Source organism: Biomphalaria glabrata, chromosome 17 (genome assembly GCF_947242115.1).
Source record: "Biomphalaria glabrata chromosome 17, xgBioGlab47.1, whole genome shotgun sequence".
In the NCBI taxonomy this organism is placed as follows: domain Eukaryota; kingdom Metazoa; phylum Mollusca; class Gastropoda; family Planorbidae; genus Biomphalaria; species Biomphalaria glabrata.
The window spans coordinates 7587997-7602875 of record NC_074727.1 but is presented as its reverse complement, the minus strand read 5'-3'; the positions used below and the strand labels follow the sequence as shown (position 1 = coordinate 7602875).

At 36.7% G+C, this 14879-nt stretch overlaps 1 protein-coding gene across 5 annotated transcripts in view; it reads right to left on the bottom strand.

The window, feature by feature from the left end:
• Positions 1 to 14879, bottom strand: part of LOC106059853 (zinc finger protein squeeze-like) — a 123554-nt gene that overhangs the window by 99807 nt on the left and 8868 nt on the right. For 4 of the 5 annotated variants that reach the window (XM_056016137.1, XM_056016142.1, XM_056016136.1 and 1 more), the window contains exon 2: positions 13185 to 13390. The gene's annotated coding sequence lies outside the window, so the exon portion shown is untranslated. The remainder of the gene's footprint in view (positions 1 to 13184; positions 13391 to 14879) is intronic. The other variant, XM_056016138.1, reaches the window with a different exon arrangement.

Below are 14879 nucleotides of genomic sequence, written 5' to 3'. Positions count from 1 at the left end.
GTATAAAAACAAATATGTTCATTTATTTAGAAGGTTGCTATGTATCAAAAATGTCTAGAACTCAATTCCTACCTTATTAATGCTGTAAATTAACCATTCATTTTCTGTCATTGAAAAAGAAAATGGGAGAAAAAATTGGTCTGTATGGGGTATCAAACCGAGACTAATCGTAATAGAGGGTCTCAACACTGACCTACGCTGTGGGCAGTTTAGAGTAGAACACGTCTTACAGTCCTGTGAAGTGTCAACGAGCTATTGGTTTAAACTGCACATAGGTTGGGGTTAGGGTCGCAGGTCAGTGTTGAAACCTTGTATTTAACGATTGACCTCGATCAAATCTACGCAATTGTTTCAACTTAGCTAAAATACTATGTGCGAAATCTCAACTTGACATTAGTGATTTCTTTCAAAATAGTCTTTAAGCACATTCCACCAACTACATGACCACCTTATGACCATTTCACAGTTCAAGTGGTAGGAATTGAAAAAGACTTAGTTTTATTTCAATGAACTAATATGACTCAATTAAATTGTTGATACTCAAACTCACCAACCCTGGAACATGTAAATGTAAAGTCTTTCCCGGTGCTGTCTATTAGCTCGGGTTCACCTTGTGAACTCTGAACGTTCACCCGCTATGTATATACACACACATATATATATATGTACGTATATATATATATATATATTTATGTTTGTATGATAAACAGCAACACTATGAATAATGCAAACATTTCTATGCGGCCTGGCAGGCGTTGATCTCGCAGATAAGCCAAGCTCGCCTCCATCTGTTCAGCGAGCCCATATATGTGCCGCATGAGCACATTTTAAATGGTCGACCTTTAATTGTTGGACCTCTTAATAACCTGTAGGATCATCCCCTATTATATGAGTTGGTATGAACACAAATTTGGTTTATATCATTAGAATAAAGTGTGCTCCACCTTTGATAATGTGAAATATGCGACTAAAGTTGGGACTATTTATAGGAGGCCCAGTGAGTTGATTCAGCGGGTTATATATATGCGAGGTCATATAAGGGGGTTCGATCGTTACCATTGTTTATAGAATGCCTCAACACTGATATAGCATATAAATATTTAGCTTGTCAACTGGAGATTTGTATAGTAAAAGTTAATCCCAGTAACCTGCTCTTTCTTTACATTTTTAATTTTTAGCGGCCCCCGAAAGGGGAAAAGATGCTATTAGTTTTGTGTGGAATGTCTGTCCGTCCGTCCGTCCGTCCCAGTTAGATCTCGTAAACTAGCAAAGATAGTGAAAATCCGACATCATAATATTTTATAACATTCAAAGTTATGATGCAACGGCTACTTTTTTCTTTTCTGAAAACGAAAAATCTAATTTTTCAAATCACTTATGCAAGCAGTTTTTTCATAAAAATACACCTCTTTTACAACTATTCAATATTAATAGTAACAAATTCTGAAGGCTCTTTAGTAGAGGAATCATTGTATACCATATTTGTAACACATTTATGCAATGGGTTTAATTTTTTTTGTCAAAATTTTTTTTTTCATTTGTATTGCTAAGTTACGTAAGTTTTTTAAGAGAAATCATCTATTTAGTATGCATATAAGGTGGACACCACACAAGATCTTTCAACAATCTTTCTACATTCTTCTCTGTCATTTGTCTTTGATAGAATTTCATTCTAATGTTCTTTCTGAAAATATTGAAACCTGCCTTTTTACCTGCCTGGGTGGACCATTTCGGGGGCCGATTTTGAGTTTGTGTTTCACACAAACTGTCTTTGTAACCTTGTTTAAATCCAATTTACGTACTTTAAACAATAAAAAACGATAGGAGGAAGAATAAAGAAAAGAAAGCAATATGTAGAGGTGCTCTAGCTATCCGATGAAAGCCTTTGTAAAAAGTATAAAGAAACTAAAAATGTTTAAATATCGGCGATACTGGGTTGGGAATTGTATATAATGATATACGAAAACTGAAGTAATACAAAATATTGGTAATACAACGAGGAATAGAAATCTAACTCTACAGTTCTAAATAGTGCATAAAATTTACATTTTTATTTTATTTTAAATCAATTATTTGCTGTTCTGTAGACAGGATAAATCAAAATATAAACTATTTAGAGATTTGCCTCCATACATAAAAGATTCAACCAAAGTTAATTAGCCAAAATTAATATCACAACAAGCTGCAGTTGTCGTTCCTTACAGATATAGACACAACATTTAGTTTGCAGTTGTGGCGGTTATTTTGGATGTATATTATTAGTGCCAGATTGTAAGCGCTCTAATAAGAACAACCTCGTGAAAAAACTCGCCATTTGACTTGAATGTAATGAAGACGAAGCAACGATGCCCCCTCTCCCCCCCCCCCCACCAAATGCAATACAGAGAAGATCGAACTCCACAGCCATTTCCGAGATTATGCAAGCCCGAGACCACCTAAAAAAAATCTTCATTTGTTTATACTTACAAATATATATATATATATATATATATAATAATTCCCACAGACAGAGTTACGCATGATGGGAAAAATAACACATTTTGCACATTTACAGATGTGTGTGTGTCCTGTGTGTGTGTGTTTGTTTTACATTTTTAATGCAGGCACAGACATGAACGCACGTGACAAACCCTAGAATGAGCAGACCTTGATATTGCTATTGTTGACACGTCGTGCACGTTGTTAATAACTCTGCAATATCAACCCTTCAGCCAGAACGAACAACACTCTCTCTCTCACACACACACGCGCGCACTTAACTATAACACTGGATTCTTCAATCGAAATATTACAAAAACGTTACATAATTTCTTCCATTTGGTGCGGTAGTTACAAACTCTAAAGCAGTGGTTCCCAAACTTTTTTGTCTCGTAGACCCTTTAACATGTTTTCTGGATTTCGGTAGATCCCTGCTTAACTTATGTTTTTGCCAATTCATCAATTCCATTAATTAAACAAATTATTAACTGTTGTGAGTCGAAGAGTGAAAAAATTAAAAGCTTTGTTTTAGTTATAGAATTGATAAAATTCATATTTAAATCTATTAAAATAACAATATTTATTACTGGAATCACCAAATACACTGGAATGTTTTTGTTTGTTTTTTTGCAGGTTCATCATTCTTTTCTACGGGTATTAGGTTCCATATAGGAATTTGTTGTTCTATTAAGTATTCCAAACATTAAATATTAATTAATTAATTAAATTGCCTTAAGTATCATTACAAAAGCTTTTCGCATAGAGCAGTTTCTCGTGTATTTCTTGATCTTTCATGTCTGGCTCAAATTTGGGGACCGCGGAACTGTTTTCATTAACAGGAGAATGGGCAAAGGCGAGTAATTTGGTGCCTAAACCAGTAAGCTTTGGGCGAGAGGGACACGTTAGCCTTGGCTTGCAGCCCACCTAGCAGAAGGAAAACTGAATTCAAATCTCTGCTGCCTTGCAGCTGTACCCAAGCACGGGAAAGGTTTCGTAGGTCAACCCTGAGGAAAAATAAGGTGCCGGCAACCTTTGGGCTGTTTGCAGTACACAGTGTACATCCTGTAAGAGGCTGCAACGCGCTGATCCCTAACTGTGTATGTCTGTATGTCATTTCCAAAGAAATACATAAAAGGCGTATACTGTTATAGCTCATACCCGGGTACCGCCGATGTGCCCTTGAATTGTAATGTTGCTTTAAAAAAATTCGTTTAATAATATAAGATGTAGGTCTGTGTAAATAAGTTTTTAAAACTACTTCAACAGCTGGTAAAATCAATGTATTATCTAAAGTGTTTCCCGTATTTTGGCTATAAATAAAGAGATCTTGTAAGACGCTCACAAACCAACATCTTCACTAAATGGTGTTGACGAGAGATTTTGTGGGTCTTTGAGACTTCGAAAGTTGTTCAAACCTTTACCCTTTTTTTTTGGGTGGTATTGTCTCAAATGATCCTCCAGAGTAATTGGTTTCATATCATCATAAAAAATCACTTAGGCAACCGCTTGTTTGACAAGGAAGGACTGAATCTCAATTTTAAATAATCAATGCTGTACAATCTACATTTCTTACACGCAGATAAATAAGTCTTGAAATTAGATACAACAAATACTAAGGTGCAAATCATATATATAGCGTATGAAATAATTACATTAATGGAATGTAAAAATTAAAGTCATGACCTACTTAAATGAAATCCATTATCGTGGACCCCCATGGACATCTCATAGACCCCCAATTTTTTTTTTCACTTCCGTAGACCCCTTGGAAGTCTTCGTAGACCCATGGGGGTCTATATAGACCACTTTGGGAATCACTGCTCTAAAGACAGAACATTACCGAAAAGAAACTGTATGTTACTTAGCGCGAGCGGTGGTGGGATCGATACAAACATTCTCAGTTAACGCCCTTGACTTTGAAGGCCTGAAAATATTATGCCTTTAATATCTATACATGTTTTCCTTTTTTTTTTTCTCCACAGACTTAAGAGATTTCTCCACACACGCACGCACAGATTCCATTTCGTGTATACACTTTTCTCTCCACCCCCTTCTCTTTTAAAGCGCTCCGATGAGACATTCAACGCAAAAAAAAAAGGGGGGTGAGGAAGGGGGGGGGGTAGTTGCTATTTTTAAGCTCTCGGTCGAGTGTTGGTGGCGTAAAAAAAAAAAATCCTTGAGCGACATTTTTTTTTTCAGGTCGATCTATGCCAATCTATGGCCACGGTTGATTCTGAACTGCATGCATGCCGCATTCCCGTCCATGCCTCCAGAGCAGGCGTCCACCTTTCCCTCACCCCCCCCCCTTGTTTTTTTTTTATTTTTAGGTCCAATGATGTATTTTTGTTATTCGCTCCTTCTCCATTGCTACTAGTGATACCTTGGGGGAGAAAAAAAATAGGAGAGGGGGGGGGGAAATAAAACCAGGAGTGGTGAGTCTCTCTCTCTCTCTCTCTCTCTCCATACCTGCCCTAATTTCGCGCAGGCCTAGGTTGATTCAGCAGAAGTGGAGGTGTAACATAGAGACATGCCCGTGTGTAACCAGCGTGTTGTTCCGTTCCCAGAAAACTGGGTCACCTTATTTCCTTCCAAATCTCTTTTTTTTTTCCCCCTTCTACTTTTGAGTTGAGAGATAACTAGATTAGGTAGAACCTTCCTTTTCATGTGTAGTCATTGAAGTTAGGGAGACAAAAAATGGCAGGGTCAGAGTTGCCCAGTATGGAAATTCACAGCACGTATTTGAGATCTGAAAATAAGTGTGGTAACATTACAGGTTCGGGCTAAGAGGTCTTCGTCGGAGAAACCAGAGAGAACAGAGAAACTCTCTGCATGATTTTGTTGTTTTTGGGTTTGGCTGCCTAATTTATTGTGTAACCCTTATTGAAATACTTAAGAGAAACACTACAGATGTTTATGTAATTCTGACAATGATTTCAAACCAACATTGAGAATATTCCACTTTAAATATGCTTCAATGTTTGGGTTAATGTGTACACCTAACGCATTTGTTCTCTTTCCTTTCTAAGTTGTTGTTTTCTTGTTTTGCTTTTTTGTGGGGGTTTTTCTCCATTGTAGAACATTATGTTCGCATTACTTCACAATGTTATTCATTTCATCTATACATTCTTCAAGATCATCATTATTCATTTTAAACCTTTAATTATTTCATACTAACAATTTATCCAATATTATCCGATAAAGGTTTAAATATATAAACTTATAAATATAGAAACATAAATATTTATTACATGTAGTTCTTCCTCTTTATTGTGCTCAACCTTCATCAGGTGGGGATCATAAATTGAAGCAGTAACGAGAAAACACGAGGGAATGGAATAGGGACATATATAAACGAAAAGTCATTAAAGTGTGCAAAAAAACAACTTCATAGTCCTATATTATGTTACGCAAGTTTCTCTTATAATAGCTTCTAGTACAATACACGTTTATACATAAGAAAAGAAAGGAAATCGCCTCCAAATTTTGGAGGATGTAGGGGTGTTTGTTTGTTTGTTTTCTTTTTGTCTAATTCGATGGCTGAAAGGAACTCGGAATCTAATAGTTTGTAGCTCATAGCTTCTAACGTTTGTATTTTAAATATCAAAACCCGTCTTTGCATCTGCATTGCTTACCAAACAACGGACACATAGGCGGACCCGCTGGGCCCCGCCTCTAAGTTTGTGTGTGAAACACAAACTCTCTTAGCTATCTAGTTTCAGCTCACTGCCCGGAAAGAGATTTGGCGGTTTGTGTCCTTGGCTCTGACATCGTGTCTGTATTGTTTACTCCGTATTATTATGTCTAATTAATAGCGGCTGAAGTTGACTGTCACCGGAACATGAAACCGCTTAGATGTATCTTTTGTTTTGTTTTTATCTATATAAACCCACATCAATCAAGGATATACATACATGAAAACTGACGTTGTGTGAAATGTTATACCTCGACCTTCAACGTTGGAAATATTGCTAATACAGAAAATAATGATACAGTAAAGTTGTCGCTAATTTTGTCGTAAATAAAAGCAATAGAAAAAAAAGAATACATTTTAAAACCAAAGCTTATCTACGGAGAAATAACCTCTAATTAATGCCATTTATCTGAAAATTACAGGGGTTATCTCCCTTTCTGTTATATAAAACCAAAACTCATTAATTAGTACTAAAAGATTAATTAACTGGTTAATTTTCAGATTGATTCGTATATAGTTATCGACTATGAATAATTTTGCATAATTCAACTTGATCCGAGAATGGGAAGTGGGAGAAAAAAACATGTCAAAACGTAATAAGGGGACTAACTCCTGTATATATCAATCCACATCGCATATTAAGTAGCATTTATTCCCCTTATTTCGTAATCAAACAAAATAATTAATAACCAATAATTAATTGACCAATTATCAATCAATTTTTTATTCATGTTTTGTCAGGTTCAATGAATAACTTTACAAAGTTGTAACTTGATCCGAGAATGGGAAATAGTAGAATAAACATGTTCAAACTTTATACCATGCAGACAGACAGGCAGAGCGAGTGGATATAAGCTTTGTTTAAAAATATAAAGGGGTGGGGCGGAGTGTCTCCGACTGACACTTTGCCTTGTCCATCTACATTGTAATTTCTATTTTAAAAATCTAAACATTGACTTTAGATTTTTTTTTAGGTTAAAGATAGAAGGAGCTATATTTATTGTTTGTCCTATTGTTATTGTTTTTATATTTGTTTGTTGCTCTTGGACTATGAAAGCCCTCATGTAGACTACACCTATGTTCAGGTCAAAGTTATGTGAATACGCGTGTGTACCTGTGTGTACGTGTGTGTACGTAATTGAAAAACGCTGACCAACAAAGAGAGCACACTTGACGCAAACAAGAATGTAAGAGCAAAAGTGTTCGGGCAATAGCCCAGAGCGCATGGTCGCATACAACACAGAACGGGTTATTCGCCATCATTTCGTGAGCTTTTAAGCTAGCGTTGCGACAAACTATTTGTTCCCTTTACCCCAAATCCCGCCCCCCCCCCCAAAAAAAAGTTTTTTTTTGAATGAAAAGGATTTAGAGAAAAACGAAAAACAATAATTCTGCAAGAGAAATTGTTACGAAAGATTTACACACATTGTTACGAAAGATTTACACACATTGTTACGAAAGATTTACACACATTGTTACGAAAGATTTACACACATTGTTACGAAAGATATACACACATTGTTACGAAAGATATACACACATTGTTACGAAAGATTTACACACATTGTTACGAAAGATATACACACATTGTTATGAAATATTTACACACAGACAGAAAATACACAAGAGATCTAGAAAAAAAGACAATGTGTGTTGATTTATGATGGATGGTTTTAAGGTGCATTGATATTAGATGAATTGGTATCATAAGTAAGATGTAACTATATTTTATATTGGGGATGCATTGGTTTGGCAATAGACGTGCTGGTATCAAATGAAATGATATCAGACGTAATGGTATCAGATGGACTAGTTTTAGATGTACTGGCATCAGATGCCTTGATATAATCGCTTGAATGAAAGACTTATTGACATAAGCGTCTTAACCCTGCATGAATCTTAGCATAAAACTCGTCCAATGATCATAGCTCTGGTAGACCCAATAACCATAAAACCATTATTAGCTGGTCAAATAGTAGATGATGGTTTCTCTACACCCTTGGACATAAGTACAGAATCTAAAAAGACTCTAAACAATGAGACTTGTACTAGACCAAACTGTTTTAGGGTGAATTTCATCGTGTGTACACAATTTTAACATATAATTTGTACACACAGAGAGACCTTTTAAATATACATAGAGCGCGAGCAAGCGACACACAGAGAGTGAGAGAGAACGGGAGAGAGAAAGATAGAGAGACAGAGAGTGAGACAGGGAGTGAGAGAGAGAAAGAGATATAGAAACAAAGAGAGAGAAAGAGAGAGAGAGAAAGAAAAAGAGAGTTTGAGAGATAGAGAAAGAAAGAGAGATTGAGAAAGAGAGAGAGAGAGAGAAATTGAGAAAGAGAGAGAGAGAAAATAAAAAGAGTATGTGAGAGAAAGAAAGAGAGAGAAAAAAGAGAGAGTAATTAACAGAGAAAGAGAGAGAGAGAAAATAAAAAGAGTATGTGAGAGAAAGAAAGAGAGAGAAAAAAGAGAGAGTAATTAACAGTATACATAAATATATAGAGAGATATAGAAAAAGAGACAGAGTGTGAGAGAGAAAGTGAGAGAGAGAAAGAGAGAGAGAGAAAGAAAGAGAGAGATAATGAGATAAAGAAAGAGAGAGAAAGAGAAAGAGAGAGAAAAAGAGTAATTAACACTATACATATATTCCAATGTTATTTAGCATGTTCTACAAAAAGTGCTTAATCTGGATATGCAGAAGAGAGAATTTTTTTATTTTTTTTTTTAGTTTTTTTTTGTTTTGTTTTTTCTTACTGAAACGTTTTGGGACTACACCAGTTTGTGGGAGGGGCTAAAGGCACGTGACCCGAGTCAGCTGTGCTAGATTGATATGCAACGTTTAACAAGTTTGAGGAAGAAGACAAAAAAAAAATTATAGATTTTTCCAGCTCTGCATTTTTGTATACCCCTTGCAGTGGAAAAAAAATATAGGTCAAGGTCGGGATGTTATTAAGGTGAACAGGTAAAACTCAGGTGTAATGTAATACTATCTGAGCTGTCTTGTTATTGAAATTGTTACTGTGTCAAGGTGCAGTCAGGTTTTTTTTTTATGTTGTTGTTCCCGTTGCGTCATCAGGATATCGATCCCGTTTCAACCTGCTCTTTCCAAATGCAATAATCGATTATAATGTACGAGTTATTGAGTTATTACGTAGTAAACAGACCAGGTAACCGATTCATAATAATCCGGTAGAGCTAAGAATGCTGCCAGATTTTGAGAAAACTATTTTTTTTTCTTCAAAATATTATCACGTGATCTAATTTTATTTTCTTCTTTGACGTTACGTATGGGGGAGTGGTGGTTGAATGGAAGCTTGGCTTCCGAACCGAAAGATCCCGAGGTCGAATCTTGGTTGAGATTTTGAACATTATCGTTTTAAAGACACCCCGGGGTCCCCACCCAACAATGGCTGCAGACGTGTTTAGGTAGGGAAGTAATCCGGCTGCTCTTTGTGCTGGCTGCATCACTCTCTCGTTAACCGTCGACCAATAGAAACAAATTGAGCTATTCTTCATCCGCCCATAGATCGCGTGGTCTGTTGTACCAAAAGACAGAACTTAGGGGAATGTTTATAGGCAAGTACGTCATGGGTTCTCAGAGTATATGGCGGGAAGCGTGGTCGAGAGGCCAGTGGGAAGCGTGGTCGAAAGGCCAAGTGCGCTTGAGCTTGGGCTTGTCTTGGCTACCTAGAAAGCGGCTCTAAGTTCGACAGCCGACTCGGGCAGAGTTGCGTTTACTGAGCGCCTAAAGGCAGCACGGAAAATCAACTCCTAGATACCCCCCCCCCTTACTGGTCCACAAATGAGATTGGACCAAAGCGCTCTGAGCATGCTATAAGCATGAAAGTAGCGCTATATAAAAGCTATAATAATAATATGTTGTTGTTTTTTTTAAACAAATATTTGTGCATACAATGTTTTCAGTTCAAAGAGAGACAAAGTGAAGAAAACATTTAACCCTTTAATTTAGAAGCTTAGTGCTGTAGATATATGCGTCATATACTCGTCAGAGAGAGAGAGGGGGGAGATATGAGGAGAGAAATGGATAGAAAGGGAAGGGTGTATGGGGAGAGAAAGAGAATGAAAAAAGAGTGCGTGAGGGATAGAAAGAAAGAACAGGAGAGATAAAGATAAAGAAAACGTGAGAGAAAAAGAGATGAAAAGAAACAAATGGAGAAGGAGAGAGAGAAGGCGTGAGTGAGAAAGAAAGAGAGAAGAGAGAGAGATTAAGAGGAAGAGAGAGAGGGGGAGGGAGAGAGAAAAGAGAGAGAAAGTTATACATTGTTTACACCTTTCTATCTTTTACATGTCAAAGCTTTTCAGCTTGGGTTTGCGTGTGTGTGTGTGTTTGTTTTCATGTAAAAAGCAACATTAATTGACACTGACAGACATACAATGAAACATAAATATACACCAAGGTCACTGACAGTACTAGAAGAGGTCACACGATTGGATGAATTTGAAAAAAAAAAAAAAAAAAGACAACAGGCAAATATGACATGTCCCCAACTGACTCGAGTGTCAATGACATGACCCTGACTCGACTGTCAAAAGGGAGAGAAAGAATCGCAAACGTTTCATACCAGTCCGTTGGAAGTGAGTACAGTCGAGCCACGTGTGGAGCGGGTACTGAGAAGACGTTTGACGTCTGGGATGGATTTAATGTCAAGGATTTCCCAGCGAGTCTTGTCTGTCACCTGGTTCTCTGGTTGCTCTGTGAAATTAAGTACCTCCAAAGGCTCGCAAGAAGCATTCTTTTTCTGTGTACTAGCCTAAATCTTTTTCTGTGTACTAACCTAATTCCCATTTTAAAGATTCAACCAAAATTTTTTTTTTCAATAATACAAATTTTTCTTTTAAAAAAAAAAACCCGGCTTAAATTGTATCATTTCAAGCGTAAACTATAAAGTCCTTTTACTAATTGCGATAGGTGAGGCTGATGGTGTAAAACTCATGCGTTTCTAGGTCAGGCAGTTGACGATAGTGTGATGTGGTCAGCACAACGAACAACTAGATCTTTTCAACCTCAACTAATGTACAGGTACCCTTTACAGTTGGATGGATTGGAAAGCGTAATCAAAGTCCCGCAATTTAAAAATATCAGTCATCATGCCATGATGCTGGGACAAGTTTGTACAAATGCTCTTTCATTCTACTTACTAACAAGCACGTTTAGATGAATACATAGACTTGCGAATTATGTAATAATCATCATTTTTGAACGGATGTCTGTAAGTATTTATAAGAATCGGTCTCGGATTTTTATTTCTCTAAGTTGCTACCTTTTAGTACTGACTTTGCAGCCTAATTATGAAGCATACGAGTCCGACCTTGATCTGCAGGCTTACCGCCCACCCTGGATCTGCAACCCTAGCGCATGACCTGGATGTGTAGCCCTAGCGCCCGACCTGAATCTGCAGCTCTAGCGCCCGTCACAATTCGCTGCTAGAACACAACTTAACTCCTACATCAGCTATAACTTGACAGGCCCCCGCCTGTTAGCATTGTAGTGTAGCCTAGCAGAGGTAAAATTAAAGGTTTTTTTTTTTAATATGGCACTTATGTCTTAAGAAGAAGCTACTCTACGCTCGATGAAATAGGTTATTTCGATGCCACCGAGGAGAGAGAAAAAAAAATGGCATTCAGGGGGAAAAATAAGGTCTTCTCAATTCATTGACTGATTTGTCTCACTGGTCACAGGCTACTGCATGGCAAGTCAAAATTATTGTTTGCCCTCTAGGCCTTAGAGAAACTCGCAGTAGGGAAAAGAATGTATTAGAACGATGTCCGCTTGAAAATGACTAGATGCGTGATTCCAATGTACGAGCGGCTGATAACGATGCGGGTGAGATAGAGAGATATCGCTCTAACATCAACTGTATCAAAGCTGTGCCGACGTTAGGAGATGACAAACGTTACGTTAGTAGTTATTGTGGCCAGTATGCAAATAGATTTCCAGTAGCACTGTGTAATCCCAAGTATGACGTGGGGACGTAGATTACCTACAGTCGTCATACAGCAATTGCTGTAGTTTTATTTCACCACATTTACAGCATTCGCGTCATTCTTCTTCTTGTCTATTACATTAATTAGTTCTGTACAACAAGTATGTCTGTCAGAACCAAAGCTTCGAAACTTTTGCTTCAAAGAGCAATAAAAACAAGCAAAATTATTTTTTTGTTAAATCATTTTTTTTTTTAAAAAAAAAGCTTATTCAAAGGGGAAGAAGTCCGTCCTTAAAACTATATCTACCAATAATGTACAAGTTATTTCCCTTATTCGATATAAAGCAAACTAATAGATCACCAATTGACTAATAAAGTATATCTGTTTATTGAGTCGTGTTATGTTAGGTACAAAAAATTATTGTATAAAGTATCAGATCGGAGAATGCATGAGGACGAAATAGCGTTAAAAAATATTTATGAGGACTAAACCCAACACATTTAGGTAGTCCTATCTGTGAATACTGAAGTATTAATATTCCTTGTTGCCATTAAACAAAATAATTAATAACCAGTAATAAATTTTGTATAATTGGTTACTTTTTTTTATTGATTCATGTCTTGTCTATGTCAACGGACCATTGTGCGAAGTTTCAACTTGATCCCAGAATGGGTGTGGGAGAAAAAACGCGTACACACTTTTTACCAGACAGACAGAGTGGGTTGATATAAGCTTTGTAAAAAAAAACATCTAACCATCATTACCTTTTTTTTTTAGGGTAAATATTATTTGCTTTGTTTATGCAGTAACCGTAACCCACACTATGAGAGAACATGACAAATGTAACAGCTGAAGTAATTGAGAAAATAAGTAACACTGAATCATAAGGGCAATATTTCTTTCGAGTTTATAATGAATCCATTTCTGATGCTATTTTTCCCAGGCTTTGATATTAGCGATCGGCGAATAGAGTTTAAAAAAAGGAAAGTAACCAACCAAAGTAAAAAAAATTAAATTGAGAATCCTTGGTAACGAAAAGGTAACAACACGATTGGGTACTTACCAACAAAAGAATCTCAGACTTGTTATCAATAGTGATTAATCCAGCTGGTGAATCCGTTCATGTTTCTGAGAGCTTGTTGTTGGTTTGTTGTTTTATTATTATAATTCCAATGGTCTGTGTTGTTTGTTTGAGTCCGACTGATACGGGAGATGGCTGTCTATATCTCCATTAATTGATATCCAAGATCTGTTGGGAAGGCGTCTGTTCTTAATGAGAAACAAATAAAAGCGCTGATAGAATAGAACCAATGGGAAAGTATGACAAAGCTAGAAGAGAACTAAGAGAGTATAATGCACAGAGGCTCTAATGTACAGACGATTTCATGCCCTTGTGTACTGCAATGATTCGTATAAAGGTGTGATACATTACAACAAGGTGTGATACATTAATACAAGGTGTGATACATCACTATTGTGAATGAAATATTTAAAAAAGAAAACAAGAAATAAAGAAAGAGAGAAGAAAAAGAGAAACTGTGAGAAAGAGAAAGGCTTCAAAAAAAGAGACTGAGAGAAAGAGAGACGTAGAGGAAAAACAGAAAGTCTAGGAGAAAAATGTTGATAGAGAAAGTCTAGGAGAAAAATGTTGATAGAGAAAGTCTAGGAGAAAAATGTTGATAGAGAAAGTCTAGGAGAAAAATGTTGATAGAGAAAGTCTAGGAGAAAAATGTTGATAGAGAAAGTCTAGGAGAAAAAGCTTGATGGAGAAAAAGCTTGATAAAGTCTAGGAGAAAAAGCTCGATAAAGTCTAGGAGAAAAAGCTCGATAAAGTCTAGGAGAAAAAGCTTGATAAAGTCTAGGAGAAAAAGCTTGATAAAGTCTAGAAGAAAAAGCTTGATAAAGTCTAGGAGAAAAAGCTTGATAGAGAAAGAAATACAGGAAAGAAAAAAAAGTGTCTACACTAGAATGCTTCGTGTGTAATTTTGACACCAAAAAAAAAATCTCCATTCTACCCCTTCCCCCATCCCTTCAATATCCCGACACTCTTCTCTCTCTTATCTATTAAAAAAAAAAAGTTCGTCTTATCCTTATTCTCGCATGCAACGATGAGTAATGGGGAAAAACGAAAAAAAAAAAACCTCTCTCTCTCTCTCTCTCTCACTCCCCCCAACATGCATTTGTGTTCAACAACAATGAGAGTCTATCATTTCAAGTGCATCACTGCGCTAAGCTGGGCAGAAGTGGGGAGACCTGCGTGTTGCTCTCAGTGTGTGTGTGTGTGTGTTTGTAAGAGGGGGAAGAGGATAGAGGCAGGGAGGGCTAGGCTGAGAAAGATGCATGAACTGCAGCAAATGTTTCCCCAACCTGGTAACAATTATTAAAAGCATCTTAATGGGTAGGGAGAGGGGGGGGAGTGTAATTTTTTTTTCTCTCTTGGCAAAAATGTTTTGTTATCGCTTGTTATAGATTTGTGTAACTAGGATTGTTTCAGCTGTTCAACTTTGTGTTTCAGACATGAATTGACAGAAATTGTATTTTGTTTCAATGTAAAACACTGCGGCTCGTGGATCAGCGGATCTTTTGTTTGTTTGTTGATAAACTGCGTGACTCCCTCACTCCCTAAGAGCACATATCTTAAAACATACGCAAAGACAAATTCATAGTATTGCTCTATCTTTCCTATTATATATAAGTGTACAAAAGGTTGCCTCAATCAGACAAGAGAACCAATAACGTAAAGGTGTTAAAGTCTATG